This window comes from Physeter macrocephalus, chromosome 19 (genome assembly GCF_002837175.3).
Source record: "Physeter macrocephalus isolate SW-GA chromosome 19, ASM283717v5, whole genome shotgun sequence".
NCBI lineage: Eukaryota > Metazoa > Chordata > Mammalia > Artiodactyla > Physeteridae > Physeter > Physeter macrocephalus.
In genome coordinates this window covers 4,764,210-4,778,140 of record NC_041232.1, presented here as the reverse complement: position 1 = coordinate 4,778,140, position 13,931 = coordinate 4,764,210, and the positions used below count along the sequence as shown (strand labels likewise).

The following is a 13,931-nucleotide window of genomic DNA, read 5'->3' as shown; positions in this document are numbered from 1 at the left end:
ATTTCGGCACACTTTTAATCTTAAAATGGTAAGCCTGCTGCACAGAAAGTTGCCCAAATAAACCTATACTTGCTCCAGTTGCTTGGTTTGGTGAATAGTCTCTCTTTTGCCTCTGGGTCTTTGACGTGCTGTTCCCTCTCAAGAGTCATCTTTCTCTTGACTTTTGCCCAGTTAACTCCAGCTTTCTTTCCAGTCTCTGTATCAATGTTACCTGGACTACTATAAGTGTGGGTGGGTTCTCTACATAACTGCTGCTGTAAATCCTGTATCTTCTCCATCAGAGCACTTATCTGCCTTCTGTTGACTTTGCCTTGTCAACTAGACCATAAGTCCCAGGAGGGCAGGGACCGATTTTGTCTTGGACACTGTTGCATTTGCAGAGCTTGGCATTGTGCTGGACAAAGCGGGTACTCCACAAACATTGGTAACAAACCAAAAGATTGAGTGTGTATACTCTTTGGACTCCTTGGTTCTCAGACACATTGGAGAAACTGAGGCAGCTTGGTTCTCAGACACATTGGAGAAACTGTCGAGGTGTGGCCGGTCTGGGAATGGAACTGAGATCCTCTGACACCGGGTATAAGATTCTCTTTCATTCTCCTAGACCACTTCTTAAATAACTTAATTCCTTTCCAGCAGAGCTTTTGCAGCCTTATTCTAGTCTTTCTTGTCATCACCTTAGAGGTTAAGACTGTTTCGGAGAATTGTTTTATAACAAATGGGATCTTAGGGTAGAAGAAAATTTATCTAACTCTCAGGGGTAAGGAAAAACGTGTGTCTTTTGGACCTTGAATTTAAATGAGCCAGCAAATCCCTGCTAATTCTCTTCCCTTGCTGGGTCCTGTCTGCTTCATACTTAGCAAAGGAGAAACCCAGCCTGTGTTACCCATCATTTATGCCCTGCTGTTTGCTCTTTTCCCCTAGAACATTAAACACCTTGAGCAGAGGGGGAAGAAGAGGTAATCTCAGGATGCCTGGCTGCCAGACGGGTGTTTGGGGCAGGCTCTCTGCTCTGGTGGGAAATGGGAGGAAGTTGAAATGTTAAGAAAAAAAGAAAAAAGAGAAAAGAAAAGACCGATGGGACTTTTACATAAAAGGAACAAGAGAGTCTCTGTTTGCTTCAACCTTTGCAAAAACCATTGGCTTTTGAGCTGAAAGACCTGGGTGCTTGATTTACTTGTTTACAGAGTGCCTTTGGGCAAGACTTTCCTCTCTCTGGGTCTCAGTTTCCCCAGCTGGCAAGGGAGGGTCTGGATGGCTTGAGCCCCCCACAGCCTCAGGGATCTGGAGGGTGCTGATGCGGCCGTGTTGCATGGAGAGAGGAGTGTAGGCAGCACAGTGGTTAACCATGTGGACCCCACCTCCCCCTCCCACTGGCTAGGGCTCTGGGCAAGCTCCTCACCTCTCAGAGCCTCATCTGCATGATGGGGTCGATCGCCTGGCCCTTCCTCATTGGGTTGCTGGGAACTAAAGCTCCTAGCAGTATTGTCATGGAACCAGCACTTAATAAGAGTCAGCTATTATTGGGACTGCTGTCCCTGAGACGGTCCCTAACCCTGGTCTTGGTGTCCCTTGACCTGAGTTCCCTGCTTGGGACCTGGTTAGTGGGGGCAGGGCATCCCCGGCAGCACTTGGAAACTCTGGGCAGAAGGGAGGAGGAGCTATTTTCAGTGGATTCTGGTTCTATTTGTGGCTGCCAGTTGGCCCAGGCTGCAGGGAAGCTTTGGGTAGAGCAAGCTGGGCACTGAGAGGGGTGTGTCGTCTTACATCAGAGATGGTAGAGAGAGGGGGAAGGGGGACGGAAAGGAGAAAGAGGGAAGGTACCTCTCCTCTCCTATGGTTCTTGCTTCCCACCATCCCTTTCTATCCTCTCCTTGCCAATTTCATCTCCTCTGCTTTCCCTGGGGGAATTTAGAGGGGGGACTGGCCTTTCAAGGTGGATTTAGTTAGCAACATGAAGCGATCCATCAATCTGGTTGACACAGTGTTCCCAAAAAACACCACTGATTTTCTTAGGCTGAAGTGGGATTCATATCCCCAGCAGAACTGTGCAGTATTTAGTAAAGCATGAGTGGTGTCTAAACCACCAAACATCTAAATCATTTATCAGAGTGTAGAAGAAGCACTCTCATTTCCTCACTGGACCTTGGGGTGGTACCTGTTGAACCCCTCGTCCCCAGCTTCTTAACCTCTCTGGGCCTCAGTTCCCTCATTTATGAAATCAGTGGTGCGGGGGGAGTGGGGAGGTCTTGGCAGGGAGACATATTTGGAGCTCTTGAGTCCTTTCCAGCTGCAATTCTGTGATTCTCTGATGCAATAATCAAACAAGGTGAAGCTGAATCCTTTAATCAGAGCATGCTTGGTAGGACTGGCAGGCTCCAGAGAGAGGATGACATCCTACTCTGTGATTTTCTGGATGAGAAAACTGAGGCCTGGAAAGTGGGGTCAGTTCAGGCAGTGGGTCAGTGGTTCAGCTGGGTCACGAATCCAGGCCTCCTACCTCCTATTGCAGCAGGTCTTCCCTGACACTGGACTGCTGGGTGCCTCTCCCTGGGAGGAGGACAGGAAGCACATCTGTACACGGGCTAACTTATTTAATCGCCACAATAATTCATTTTCCATATGAAGTCACCCACATAGTAAGGTTTGGTGGCAGGTCTGCCCGATTAAAAAACTCCATCATTATTTCAGTGTTTCCCAAAGACCAGTCATTTGAGTACTATCCTCATGAATTTTTGACATAATGAGCTTTATACTAATATTTATATCACATTTTTCTTTAAATCAATTCCTCACTTTACATAAATAAATGTAGTCTCATCCTAAGCAAAGATATCTGTGATACTGAGTTTGATCTGTTATATTTTTCCAAATATATATTAAACATAACTATTTAAATTTAAAAATCCATGTGCTGACTAAAAATGTCTTTGCGGTTGAGTAACTCCAATGAATATGGCAGTGGTTCTCAAACTTGTTGGTTTCTTTAAAATTATTGATAAATAATAATAAAGAAAGGGACTTCCCTGGTGGTCCAGTGGTTAAGACTCCGAGCTTCCACTGTAGGGGGTGCGGGTTCAATCCCTGGTCGGGGAAGTAGGATCCCTGCAAGCCGTGCTGCATGGCCAATAAAATAAAATAAAATAAATAAAATTATTGAGGACTCTGAAGAACTTTTGTTATGTAGGGTATGTCAATTGATATTTACCTTGTTAAGAATTAAAACTGACAAGATATTAAATTACTTATAATTTATTAAAAGATAACATGGTTTAAAAATAATATTGTAAACCCATGACATGGTAATATAAATAACATATTTTTGTGAAAAACTACTCTATTTTCCAGAACAAAAAATTTAATGAGAAGAATGGCATTGGGGACTTCCCTGGTGGTGCAGTGGTTAAGAATCCGCCTGCCAGGACAGGAATAAAGACGCAGACATAGAGAATGGACTTGAGGACACGGGGAGTGGGAAGGGTAAGCTGAGACGAAGTGAGAGAGTGGCATGGACATATATACACTACCAAACGTAAAATAGATAGCTATTTTACGTGTGGGAAGTAGCCACATAGCACAGGGAGATCAGCTGGGTGTTTTGGGACCGCCTAGAGGGGTGGGATAGGGAGGGTGGGAGGGAGACACAAGAGCGTGGGGATATGGGGATATATGTATACATAGAGTTGATTCACTTTGTTATACAGCAGCAACTAACACAACAGTGTAAAGCAATTATACTCCAATAAAGATGTTAAAAAAAAAAAAAGAATCCGCCCGCCAATGCAGCAATGCAGGAGACACGGGTTCGAGCCCTGGTCTGGGAAGATCCCACATGCCACGGAGCAACTAAGCCCATGCGCCACAACTACTGAAGCCTGAGCGCATAGAGCCTGTGCTCCTCAACAAGAGATGCCACCACGATGAGAAGCCCATGCACCGCAACAGAGTAGCCCCCACTCACGGCAACTAGAGAAAGCCCGCGCGCAGCAGCAAAGACCCAGCGCGGCCAAAAATAAATAAATAAATATATTAAAAAAAGAAAAAAAAAAACGAATGGCATTGTTTTACACATTTGCAGGTCTTAATAAAGTTTGACTTAATACAGGAATTCTGCATTCTCCTGTCTGCTTCTGCATTCAATCTGTCAGTTTTTTTCGTTGAAATACATGAAGACAATTCAGCCTCACACAATTCAGATGGTTGTGGATATTCTTTTTTTGATACTACACAAAAACTTGAGAAGAGGTAGTTTCTTAAAGTTTAGTTGCATAAATTCATTTGAATGAATTTTTGTACTCAGTTACACTGAACTCCATTGGTTTATCTTGCACTTTGAATAGATCTTTTATTCATGCATGATTTGGTAACATCGTGAATTGGTCATTTAGAAAATATTGGTTCATTGGGTTATGTGGCCCTTCCAAATGTAGCCATGGTTTGTTATACAGTATCAATATCTCACTTTTGTTAATATTACTACCCATCTAAGCAAACGAGGACATGCAAATAGTGATCTTATGTGCACAGAGAAATTCCTCCTACGTCCTATATGCTAGTTGAGGATTCCTTAGCCCAAGTTAAAAGGCAAATACAGTGATACTCTGTCTAAAAAGAGGTCAAAGTGATATGCCAAAAGTCTGCCTTCTCCCGTCGTATTCCTGGGGAGTTGTAGGATTGGCTGAGTGGATGTTAACAGCATATTGGCTGAATATCTTCCTCAAGCCAACTCATTGGGAGGTAGCCAGCCTATGGCTGGGCTGTCTTGGAGTCAGGTACTAGCTTCCATCCAATCAGAGACCACCAACTATGGAACCCTATCCTTCACCCATTGCCTGAGCAGAGGCCTAGGTAGCAAAACGTGTGCCCCGAGGGAACTGAACTTGATGGGAACCTTATTTTACTGGGCAGTAGGAGAAACAGGTGGGAAAACCTGTTCATCTGTTCTTTTGTACTTACTATTTCCTCTCTCATACTTTAAAGGCTATAATCATATAACAGTAAAAGGAAAGCTGGATAGCAAAATATAAATAAAGGTGCAGAGTTGAGGTGGGAGGGAAAGTCACCAATATGTGGATTTGAAGGGCCAACAGCAGGCCACCACTGAGCTTCAGATTTAGCCCTGGGCTTTCTGGAAGCCAAGGTGAGAAGATACACAATCAGCTGCCTAACACTAATTATCAGTAAGGAAGTGCACCTGTATCTGTGAGCAACGTAGTCAGAGAATACTGCCTGCCATATCAGTAAACAAAGGATGTTGCGGCCATCAAGCCATCAGCCACTGCAGCCACCTTCTTTACGGTGCTGCAGGGGATTCAGGGTGGAGAGAACAGGATACTGGCCCCAGGTCGTTAAGGTGCATATCAAAGGAATGATTTCAATGAGCCCAGACTCCTGCATCTTCCCATGCATAGTAAAGTGCTAAATTCATTAACTTGAGATGTCTGTTTTTTCTTTAATTAACAGTAATCTTTTGATGTTCTGACTACCTGGTTTTTGGTGCAAAAATTCCTATATATTCTGGCTCCTCCCTTACCTCTTTGGAACAGTCCCCAGAGGTATCAGAGAGGCTGAGAATAAAACATATTCTCAACTTTTAGGTTGTGCAATTTTTTTTCAGCTGACAGAGTAGAGCAAAGCCTTTCCTAACTTTGAACTCTAATGTAGTTTCTTACTTGGGATTTTATTTCAGGCGATGATGCCATAGAGTTGGCAGTACAGCCTGGTGGGTGAGAGCATAGCTTTTGATGTCAGTTGGGTTTGGGTTTGACATATATATATTTAAATAAATAAATTTATTTATTTATTTATGTTTTGGTTGCGTTGGGTCATTGTTGCTGCATGCGGGCTTTTCTCTGGTTGCAGCGAGCGGGGGGCTACTCTTCGTTGCAGTATACGGGCTTCTCATTGCGGTGGCTTCTCGTTGCGGAGCACAGGCTCTAGGGTGTGGGCTCCAGTAGTTGTGCACGGGCTTAGTTGCTCTGCGTCATGTGGAATCTTCCTGGACCAGGGATCCAACCCATGTCCCCTGCATTGGCAGGTGGATTCTTAACCACTGCGCCACCAGGGAAGCCCCTGGGTTTGATTTTTAAAAAACTTTTAGTGCAGCTTATCCTGGGCTGCAGTTTCTTCATCTGTAAAATGGTGATAATAACAGTATCTACTTATTCAAGCTGTGAAGATTCAATTAGATGAGTTGTATAAATATTAGGTATTAGTTATTCAAGAAATTTCTCACTGCTTGTCATGAGCAGTTCTAGGTGCTGGGGGTAAAGTGATGAACCAAACAAAGAAGATCTTTATCTTCAAGTAACTTTTACTTCAGAATGGGATAAAAAGACAACAAACACGAAAAACAGGTAAATAATTGCTGGGTGCTGTGGAAAAAACAATGCAACAAATGCAAGGATAGATTTCATTTGACTTGTTCTCGCAGCCATTTTCCAGAAGAGTCAAAGGTATAACGTTAAAACGTAGCTCTGAGGAGGTGAATCTGTTAGGGCCTGAGGTTAATTCAGTCCTGGTGTGTAGAATTCTTCTACAGGCTATTTTTTTTTTTTTTTTTTTTTTTTTTTGCGGTACGCGGGCCTCCCTCTGCTGCGGCCTCTCCCGTTGCGGAGCACAGGCTCCGGACGCGCAGGCCCAGCAGCCATGGCTCACGGGCCCAGCCGCTCCGCGGCACGCGGGATCCTCCCGGACCGGGGCGCGAACCCGGTTCCCCTGCATCGGCAGGCAGACGCGCAACCACTGCGCCACCAGGGAAGCCCAGGGAAGCCCAGGGAAGCCCCTTCTACAGGCTATTGAGTGTGGGTTACAAGTTTTTTTTTTTTGCTTGTTTGAAAACTCACTTCTTCCAGCTGTGTTTTGGTGCAAGCAGTCTGAAATTGTATTGAGTAGAAGAACCTTGAGCACACTATACTTACTTGCATTACATTAAATTAGTTTTATCCTCAGCACAAGTACAGGTGAAAGATACTACTATTGTTCTAGCGTTGTCTTGCCCAGGGCTATAGAGCTAGGAAAAGATGCCTCCCAAAAATCTGTGGGACCACCTTTGGTTTTCTTCTTCGCGCATTACCCACCCGCTTCTCTCTCCTTCTCCAGCTGCGCTTCCCAGCCAGCCCTTCACTCGCCCCGGGCGCTCCGCTGATCAGCAACCCCGATCACCCCGGGGGCGCGGTAATCGGCCCAGACCACGCCCCCTCCCCCGCGACGGCCCGCCCTCTTTTCCCCTGACCGCCAGCTGAGAGGCCGAGCGTGCGCGCGCGTCCCCGCTCGCGGCCCGGCTCTGTCTCGGGAGCGTGCTCTGTGTGGCCGCCGCCGCCATGTTGTTGTGGTTGTGAGAAGGCGGCGGCAGCGGCGGTGGCGGAGGCAGCAGGTCGAGACGCTCCAGCGGCCCAGACCCTGCCCCCCGCCGGCCCTGGCTGGGAGCCTTGTGGGGTGGCGGAGGAGGCCGTGCCGTGACGGGCCTCGCCATGTCCTGCCGCCCGGTAAGGAAGGCCCCCCCCTCCCGCTGTCTCCTCCGGGGATGAGGAGGAGCTGGAGGAGGGGCGGGCCACGGCCCGGGCGCGGCGGCTGTCACCCTCTGAGGAGGCGGCGGCGGCCCGCGGGGGGCTGGGGACGGCGTGCGTGGCCCGGGGAGGGTGGCCCGGGCGGCGGCCGCGGCCGCCAGAGGAAGGCGCGGGGAGCGGGAGCTCAGCGGCCCGGCGCGGCCCGGACCCTCGGCGCGGAGGAGGCGGGGTCCAACCCGGGCTGCCTTCCCGAACTTGGTGGGGAAGGGCCCATGGGGCTAGGGGTGTGAGGCGCTACCTCGCAGCGTCCGGGGAAATGTCCGCTGACCCCCGGGAGGTGAGTGTGTGCCTCTCGCCCCGACCGGGTCTGTGGGAGTCCTCCATGGCGAGAGGCCGGAGGTCGGGGGCCACGGAGCCCCCGGGGCGAGCGGAGCGGGCCCGGGACTTGTGGGAAGGAGGAGTGGCCGCCTTGCTGTGCAGCAGGGCATCACCCTGCCCTGGTAGTGCTTGGGTGGGAAGGATGGTTCGGAGGCGGTTGAGAGAGCTCAGCAACACTGGTCAAACAGCTCCACGAAAGATTGCAGAGTAATTTCTCAGATGAAAATCGTGCCACTAAATGTATTGACTCCTGCTGCTTAGGACCCCTAAGATAATATTGTTGGTTGTACTTTGGGCTGGAAAACTTCCTTCAAAATAGTGGGGTAAATTTTATGGCCATTTTAATAAACTCCTCGGGGGTCTGATAGTCTCACCTGTGAGTTTTGCAATTAGCTACTGTTGGGTAATGATGGTCAGGTGTCGTCTCCAGACTGAGGTCTAAATTCTTAACCGTTTTAGTATCTTGACATACACTTTGTTATCTGACAGTATTTTTTCACAACGAGGGAAAAAAAGTTGGCATGCTCTTCCATTTGAGCTTCACCTTCGTTTCTCATAATGTCGACAACAACGCCATCGAGGCCTGGGTTGAATTAGATGAGATGATTTTTTTTTTAATGTAAAGCAGTCGTGACTTGTACATGAAGAGGTGTTGGGGACCTTCCCCTTTCAGATCCAAGGCTGTTTCAGTAGGGCAAGAGACAAGACGCATGTTGTTTTTTGCTCAGAGACCAACTAAGGTAAGGTGTGTTGGTGGCAAGCAGAATATCTTCTTTTCCAAGGCCTGTGACTTGGGTGGGTAGAAGAGCTTAGAGAATGACACTGTTTTGAGTAAACCCAGTACAGTATGTGACGTTTAACTAAGTTTGGAGGGTTCTAGAATTTTAGATCGGCTCCCTATAAAGGCTTCTTTCAGCTCTAATTACTTTCCGCATTTTCAGGTGGCCCTGAGCTGTTTTGAGTGACCAGCACACTGGTGCAGCCCCACTTGTAGTTAGTTAATGGCAAGCCATAGGAGAGCCGAGGTTTTCCCAGCTTGTAGGCCAGGTTTTTTTAGTTCAGTCCTTACCTAATTAAATACCAGTTGTTGGAAATAATATGGACTGCCTGAAATGCTGGTTCCTGGGCCTTACGCAGGACTTGGTGAATTAAAATCTCTGAGGGTGGGGCCTAAGAATCCATCCTTACAAAACTCCCTGAATGATTCTGGTCAGCCAGGTTTGTGAACTTGTGCTTTAGATCACTTTTGGTATTCCAAAAGATTTCCACTAATTATGACTCCCGAGAGTGTTTTTAATTGTTTATACAATTTCAGAGGTATGGAGGAGGGGGAAGCCTGAGAGACAAAACTGAACATTGAACATCTCTTAAAATATAATGGATTTATGTAGGGGAAACAGGTTTGTTTCCGAAAATTATTTGTGCAGGTTCTGAGGAACACACTTGATAAAATTAGACGCTGCTTGACTGGAGGTATATCCAGAGAGACAATGAGGAATCCAGTGGAAAGAAGCAGAGAGGGAGAGGCAGTAAGTCTGCTTCTGGCCCACAAAGAGCTCCACTGAAGGTGCTTCCCAGCATCATGATTGCTTCTACACCATCTGATTGTTTCTAGTAAAGTGTGGGTAGGGCAGGTGAATTAGTCATTTGAGACAAGGGTTGTGAACCAGGAAGGTTTTACTGTGGACTGTGAAAAGTTCTTGAAATATGCTTGAGGCCCTGAGGACTGGTAAAGTCAGTTTTAAAATCTGTTGCAGTTTTGGTTAACACCTTCTGTGGTAAAGTGGAGTGCCGAGTTACCAAAGGAAGTAGTCATATTGCAGAGGGGGTGTGGTGAGGTTTGTTATAAGTTTGGAAGAGTTGGAAGAAAATGTTACAGTTGTATAGAGCAATGAAGGAGTTTGCTAAATATCCTGTTAAATCATAGTGTAGTATTGTTAGAGAAGTACACCTAGTTGTCCACTACAAGAGCCAGGGGCCATGTTTGTTTTGTTGCTTGGTGTCTCCAGTAGCTAGCATAGTTCCCAGCATATACTGTGCTCTCAGATATTTGTCAAGTAAATGAATAGTATTGAGATGGGAAAAAGAACAGTTTTGGTGGTTGATAACAACGTTTGTTATTAAAAGTTACTTGATCATTTGCATTGGATTAAAGAGTCAGTTTTTTAGTCCTTGTGGTTTGGAACTTTGAGATCCCATCAAGAGATTCTGTTTTCTAAAGACTGCCATTGCACACTATCCTCTAGTTTTTGGGTCTTAAATGTGCCGTAATTTTTGTGTGTGTGTGTGTATGTGTTTCTTAATTTTTATAGGTATTAGTGTTTTTTTTTAAGCACATTTTGTTAGATGCAGAGGTATTTAGAATAATGAGAAGCTGTAGTTTGGCAGAGATTGTCTCATTAATTTGACTCCGTGACTGCTGTTGGGAATGTCACTTCTCTGGACCTCAGTTTTCTTATCAATCTACAGTTAAAGGCCTGTACTCAAGTAGTTTCTCCAGCCTGAATTTGGAAATCTTTAATAATTTGTAATTGTTACTTAGTATTAATCTCATATAGGTAGATGAACCTTTTAATTAAAAAAAACTGAAAAAAGAACATTCTGTTTTGAATTCTGCTTTTGACTTATGGATTTTAGATGGCCAAAAGTGCTCTGGAAATTGAGCGCATGTTGCAAGTATTATGCAGAAACAACATGCTTATGTTGTTGTAATTAACTTAGTGTTGAAATAAAAATGGATTTCACATAGGGAACTTCATAATTTAGTGTGAAGCCACAAGATTAAGAATGGTTTTGGGGAAGTTTGTGTAATTTATGTGGTCAGTTGTTTCTTACAGACCACCCAATTTTGTAATTTTCTGTGGTGAATTTATATGTAATTTTATAATCAGTGAAACTTAAGACAAAGCATGAGATTAAATATGTATCCAATTGAACTAGGATTCCCAATAATTTTAGAGGCTACCCAAATTGTTAATATTCATTGTTATTTTTAATTTTAATTTCATGCTTGTGTCTTCACTTTTGCGCCTAGAACTTTAACATACCTTTTAAATTCATATTTGTATCAGATGTTCAAAGTGAAAACTGTTATAGCATGGCATTGGATGACCAGTAAGTCCTGGGTTCAAGCCTGGGTTGTGCTTCTCATTAGCTGTATTGTTTCTGGCAAACCACATAACCGTTCTGAGCTTCAGTTCCTTCATTAGTAAAAGGAAGAAGAGCAACTTCTCTATTTATATCAGCCTGTCAGTGAGGATCAAATGGAGTGGTGTATATGAAAAGCAATCTAAAAATGTAAGGGGATGATAATGGAGTCGTATTGTATTAGAATCCTATTTTCCTGGAAGAGTTGGCTTGTGGAGCAGTGGTAAAATCTGGAATCTGCTGTCAAGTGCAGAATTTACTAATATCACTGGTAAAGCAACAACAAAATGTCTGTACTCTGCCTGGAGAAACCTTTTAGCAAGCACTTGTACCAGTCTGCCAGTAGGAATGGTCACAGTGTTTCGAGAAACTTCAGAGGGATCTGGGAGTCTTACATTTGTGCCCAGGTTTGCACTTGGAGTAGACTTGCTAGATTTCACACATTTTGTTATGTTCGAAAGGTGGTGGAATGGAAAGTAGAAGGGTCAAGGAGTTTAGTACATTCTGTGTAAAGTTTTAGGGCTGTGTTTTCTAAATGGCAGGTGGCAACGTCATAGGGTAGTGAAATCAATGTGGTGATTTCTAAAAAATAGAAAATATCAGCACATCAAAAATGGTAAAAATAATTATTGATTTGGGAAAATTTTGTTGTTTTATACGTGTATTGAGTTGCAACATAAGAGGTATCTTTTCTTTCTTTCTTTTTTTTTTTTGCTGCCCTGCGTGTCTTGTGGGATTTTGCTTCCCCGACCAGGGGTGAAACCTGTGCTCCCTGCAGTGGAAACATGGAGCCCTAACCACTGTACCGCCAGGGAATTCCTTTGTTTGGACTTTTAAAATACATGTGCTGTTGTTTCCTTAGGCTAAATTCCTAAAAGTGGGCTTACCTGGCAAAGGGTTGTTTTTTTTAAAAAAAATTTATTTATTTTTGGCTGCGTTGGGTCTTCGTTGCTACACCCGGGCTTCCTCTAGTTCTGGCGAGCGGGGGCTACTCTTCATTGCGGTGTGCGGGCTTCTCAGTGCAGTGGCTCTCTTGTTGTGGAGCACAGGCTCTAGGTGCACGGGCTTCAGTAGTTGTGACACGTGGGCTCAGTAGTTGTGGCCTGCAGGCTCTAGAATGCAGGCTCAGTAGTTGTGGTGCACGGGCTTAGTTGCTCTGCGGCATGTGGGATCTTCCCGGACCAGGGCTTGAACCCGTGTCTCCTGCATTGGCAGGCGGATTCTTAACCACTGAGCCACCAGGGAAGCCCCAGAGTTTTGTTTTTTAAATTTGAATATACTCGGGGTGCCCTCTAGATAGGATGCTATTTTAAAGTCTCAGCAAGAGAATATCAGTGTCCAATTCCATGTATTCTTTTTTCCTTTTTCTTTTTTTTTTAATTGGGGTAAAATTGCTTTATAATATTGTGTTAGTTTCTGCTGTACAATGAAGTAAATCAGCTATATGTATGCATGTATCCCCTTCCTCTTGGACCTCCCTTCCACCCACCCATCTAGGTTGACACAGAGCACCGAGCTGAGCTCCCTGTGCAATTCCATATATTCTTGCTAGTGATTTACTACCTTTCAGCTTGTTGGTGGGAGTTTAAAATAGTTTGGGAATAGTTTTCCTTTGTTTTTTTTTCAGCATCAGATCTTAGCCTCTACAGCTTAACTGTGGAAGGGACAGGTAAAAATGAAAGTGCAATGATAGGGACTACTTTAGACCAGTGGTCTCTAAACTTTTTGATTGCTCATCCCAACAGTAAAAAAATTTTGAGCATTAATGTTCAATCCTTAAGTATTTAATTTACAAATAATATGTATAGTATCTGGTTATTGTGTACCTTATAAAATATAAACAAAAAATTAACAAGGATGAGAATTAAAGTTCAAATATCTTTCTTGTTTACCCCAGTGGAGCATCTTGGTTACTCCTTGAAGTGTACTATACTCTACTTTGGACATAACTGCTTTCGATGCTTAAGATTTAATGTTGGGCTTATACGGTTGACTGTTTGGGCCTTTCCACTAATTGTGCAGATGGTCCAGCCTAGTTGGATTATGATAGTCTTTAAAGTGTCCCATGCTGTTCAGAGTCACATCTGCAATAAGTGCAAACATAAACCTTGCTCATAAAGCATCAGTTTGATACCTTTTGTCATTGTTGACGTGGCTGAATTTGAAAAGGGCAAATCATAGTATAGGAAACAGTCTAAATAATTAGTCTCCTTCTCTTAGATATGAAGAACTGATATTGTGTAGAGTATATTTTTAAAAGTCTGTGCTTTATGGAAAGCAGTTTGGTTGTAACATTTTTGTTTTCTAAGAGCTTAGGTCTTGGAGACTGAAAAAACTGCTCCGTACTTGCTTTCCTTTGCTTGCAAAATACCACAATTAACCTTTCACTCTAACTCCATTTGGAAGAGCCTGAGTCAATAACTTTTAAAAAATGCTTTCTTGGGCTGAAACTTTCCCTGATGAATCTTAGATTAAAAGGTAACTTTTTTCCTTAAGTTTGAATAAGTTACTTTTGATTTGCCTCTTTCCTCCTCCCTGTAAGTTATGAAATCAGGAAATGGTGTTTTTTGCACTGCAAAAATGAGTCTCCCTCTCACTTCCCATCATGGGGAATTTAATTTCAGTTATTTTATATGGGTTGATATCAGAGAAAGATAATATTGAAATCTTAGAGATTGTGAAAAGAGCAACCTGAGTGATTATTTTTTGCTAGTTAAAAGAAATTTTTTTTGCCAGTTAAAAGATAATTTATATTGAAGGGGATTGCTATATACAGTATTTTGGGAAAAGGGCCAGGTATCCCTTTTTACCTTAGGTAGTGTGATTTATAAGGTGCTCTCACATACATCTTCTTAGATCCTCATAAAGATTTGAAAGCATCATTTAATCAGTGATGTT

General features: G+C 44.1%; 1 protein-coding gene across 1 annotated transcript in view; it reads left to right on the top strand.

The window, feature by feature from the left end:
* Window positions 1-7,290: 7,290 nt before the first annotated feature.
* MTMR3 (myotubularin related protein 3) overlaps window positions 7,291-13,931 on the top strand; it is a 114,189-nt gene continuing 107,548 nt past the window's right edge. The window contains exon 1 of the mRNA XM_055080676.1: window positions 7,291-7,487. The gene's annotated coding sequence lies outside the window, so the exon portion shown is untranslated. The remainder of the gene's footprint in view (window positions 7,488-13,931) is intronic.